Here is a 3,913-nt window from a genome sequence, read left to right as displayed (position 1 = left end):
CTCTCATTTGGGGTAAATTTCTGTGTTCTCATTTTTCTAAGCCTCTGTGCATGTTTCTGTTTATTAGCAAAGTCATTTATATCTCTGGCTCTTGATGGTAATGGCCTTATGAAGGAGATGTTCTGTAGTGTCCTGTCATATAATGTTCCATTCCCCAGGGCCTGGCACTTCTGGGAGTGGTATCAATGTGTGCTGCATGTGCTCTGCTCTTTTCTTCTGGCTGCTTCATCCTTCAGGCCAGTTGTCTGCAACAGGCTCTCCTTGCCTGTTGTGGGCAGTGTTTGGTCCCTGGCCTGAATGTGGCATGTTTTAACTAGGTGTGCTCTGGTCTGCTTGTGAAATAAGACCTATCAACACTGCTGTGGGAACTGGAGCTCTGCATTACTCCTGTGTTGGGAGATGTGGTGTTAGCAGGTGGTATTCTGGGACAGGAGGTCTGTTGCACTGGGACTGAGGCAAGCATTAATAAGAGGGGCAGTTCCACCAGAGCATGGGGGACAGGGCTTGGTGTAAGCAAGTTAGGTAGCAAGTGTTTGTGCTGTGCTGTTCCTGTAGGTGGCCTTGTGCTGATGCTGAGGGGTAGGGGAGGGAAATTGTATCTGCCAATTCCTTTGTTCCATGAATACTACCTCTCTGAGATGTGTTCCCAGAAGAGTGAATAACCTCACCACTGCGTGTCCCAGCTGCTCTTCAGATCACTGTTTTGATGCTGTGTGTCTACAAGTTGCCTGCTTTCTCTCCAAGAGCAACACAGTTTCCTCTGGGCTTTATCACAGCCAAGCCCACTGACCTTTAAAACCCCAGGTTTTAAGTCCCGCTGGTTACAAGAACTCATGAAATTCAGCCCCTCTCACTTTCCAAACCAATTGCTATGGGGTTTTGTTTTCACCATGTGCTCCTCTGTATGCTCATCTGTCCCTCACTCCTCTCCACAAACATGGCTCCCTCCGCACCACAGTGGCATGATCTGTTCCTTTCCCAAACCGAGTAACCACACTTCTTACCTTCTTCAATGTGGCCTTTTCTCTACCTCTATTTGTGTAGTTTCTTGTGTTCATTTTCAGGTCAGTTTCTGGGGTATTTAGGATGATTTGATAGTTATCTAGTGTTCATGGGTTGAGGTGAGCCTAGGGTCCTCCTACTCTGCCACCATCTTTCAACCTTTCCACTTAGACCCTGTTTTTTATCTTGCCTTTTAATTAATCGCTTGCTTTTGATTTCTTAACACTTTTCACTCAAGGATTCCAGAAACGTTTGTACCCACCCCATGGGTAAAACAAGTTTTTTATGCCTTTGTGTTACTAATTTTAATGTAAAAGTGTGTCCAAGGAGCTCATGGGGTATGTACTTGTGTGTGGTAGGTATGTAGTGTGCATACATAAGTTTATGTATTTCTGCTTATGTTGATCAGCCAGATATTCAAAAGAAAAGAGAATGGGGTCAAAATTAGTAAACATATTATTTACACAGGTGTGGCCAGAGAGTAAAAAAAAAAAAACTGGAGATTGATAAAACAGTAACCAAAAGCTAATAATACCAGAAAGTCCATTACTACTCTTGAGCCTAAAGGAGCAAATGGAGGGAGCTTATAATTTCTGTCACTTCTATGCATAATGCATTCATGAATTGCTTCCACACTAAGAAATTAGTGTTTAAGCATTAAAAGAAAAGAATGTGGGAGGTAGTGACTCAAGGAAAACATCGTCATTGTAGTATGGATCTTTTATTTTCAAAAGTTAATGATTAGCTAATGTCTGAGATTATTTTATTTTTCTAAAGAAAAAACTGATATGTGAGTAAAAGATAGGTTAATTTTTTTAAGATAGCAATAAAATTTTTTATTACACACCTCTTTATCATACCAGCCTTGACCATAATTAGGAGATCTGTGTTTTGTGTTTTGTGGTAGACAGAGGTGGGAGCAAATCCCTGTTCTTGCACTTACTGAAGTGACCATTTTGGTTCAGATTTCCAGGCATCATCCTTAAATTTGCAAACCTACTAAATCTACTTAAGAAAGGAAGTGGCACATTTTAAGTGTGTGTGTATAAAGAAGGCTGATTTTTGGCTAGGAATAAAAAGGAAAAACCATTACACTAATTGTTAAGAACCAACTGACTAATCCAAGTAGTACTCACAAAGGCCCCTGCAGGGATAACAACTGATGATAACAGTTTATAAAATTTTACCAAGACTAGTAAATGAAAAAGAGCCAGTTCAGTGTGTCACATAAATGTAAGCTCTGATAAATTTGGAATACTATTTAAAAAGATTGTCTTTTAAAGGTAGCAGATGTCAACATGTTTAAATAATGAGAGTCATCCTGAATTATATTAAGCACTGTCATTGATAGTTACTTCTCTTTTGGCTGAAAAGGAGAGAGGAAAAAAATAAAATAGGATAAGTCGAAATCTTAACAAGTAAGCCATAATAATTATTTAAATTATCAATATACCACTAAGATTTTATATTCTCAATACCAGATTTACTAAAACAAGAAATGTTAGAGAGTATTTAATATAAGATGAAAATCAATACATTGCTTTTTTTTGAAATCAACAAATGGTTATCACAGGCATTCACAGTCTCAAAGGAATTGAATGAAAATAGTCTGTAAGTTTGCTATTAGTTGATCATTTTGATGCCGACAAATGTATGTAAAACTTCTTTAGGGAAAGCATAACACGAGAAATTTTCTTCAGTTTTTCATTTTAACTATGGAAGGTATTACATAGACCTTTGTAAGGTCATCACAGACATATTTTTTTTTTAATACTTTGTCTGTTATCTGTAGGCCAGAGACATATTGCAGGCCCAGTTTTAAGGACAGTAGTGTCAGAGTGAAGCAGAGAGATGAATTTGGGGGCTGCTTTCCAAGATACCTTCCTGAACTTCCACACCAACGAATAGAATCTGTATCACACATCCTCAAAACCAATTTCATTTTCCTACTACTGCAGTTTGTTATCTTATAGATAATTTGAAAAGGCTCTTCTAGAATTACAGTATCTGGGATTGTTTCCAAAGACAGCCTCATGTTTCCGTAATCTGGAGCCTTTCTTTCTAGCTGGATTGTCTGTAGCATTGCCATTTCGCCTAGATTTCTCTTCCACACTATATCCAATGTTCCCATTTCTGTGAGGCCCCTAATTATACCAGCTTTCTCTGAAAATTCCGGTTTAAGCTTAAGGTAGTATAAATACTGGCATCCTTCCATTGACTGCAAAAATGTTCTTGTTCCAAAGGTACACTCATCTTCACCAGCCTGACTGACTGTATTCAATTCTGCCCCAGTGTACATTTCAGGTGGTTTTAACGAAACCTTTTGTATAAAGACAGTTGAAGATGAAACATTCTGAATTTGGACTTCAAGAAATAAGTCACTTATCTCTGAATTATAAAACTTAGTTTTAACTTCCAATGGTGGGAGGAAAGAAAATAAGCACAGTTTACTAAAAAACATCTTTCCTCCACACTGTGTTGTATAGAACTGAACCTGCAGGTATGACTCTTCCAGTGTCCTTATTTTGTCATGAATGACATCATCAATACAACAATTGGATGTATGTTCTGCCATGGTAGCCATGAAGACCAAAAGATGTAAAGGCTGAATGCTTGTCTGAAGATCAGTATTTTCTTTTTTTTTTATTTTTAAAATTTAAAAATTTTTTATTATTTTTTATTATGTTATGTTAGTCATGATACAGTACTTCATTAGTTTTTGCTGTAGTGTTCCATGATTCATTGTTTGTGTATAACACCCAGTGCTCCTTGCAATATGTGCCCTCCTTAATACTCATCACTGGGCTAACCCATCCCCCACCCCTCTCCCTTCTGAAATCCTCAGATTGTTTCCTAGAGTCCATAGTCTCTCATGGTTCATCATCCATTCTGATTTCCCCCTCCTCATTTT

General features: G+C 38.2%; 1 pseudogene; it reads right to left on the bottom strand.

Annotated features, from left to right (window-relative positions):
• Positions 1-2,698: 2,698 nt before the first annotated feature.
• LOC114207436 (trafficking protein particle complex subunit 13 pseudogene) lies at positions 2,699-3,622 on the bottom strand (annotated as a pseudogene).
• Between the last annotated feature and the right edge of the window lie 291 nt (positions 3,623-3,913).

Source organism: Eumetopias jubatus, unplaced genomic scaffold, assembly GCF_037043125.1.
Source record: "Eumetopias jubatus isolate StellerSeaLion01/CBP00866 unplaced genomic scaffold, mEumJub1_p1.0 scaffold_11, whole genome shotgun sequence".
Lineage (NCBI taxonomy): Eukaryota > Metazoa > Chordata > Mammalia > Carnivora > Otariidae > Eumetopias > Eumetopias jubatus.
This window is presented reverse-complemented; position numbering and strand designations above follow the sequence as displayed.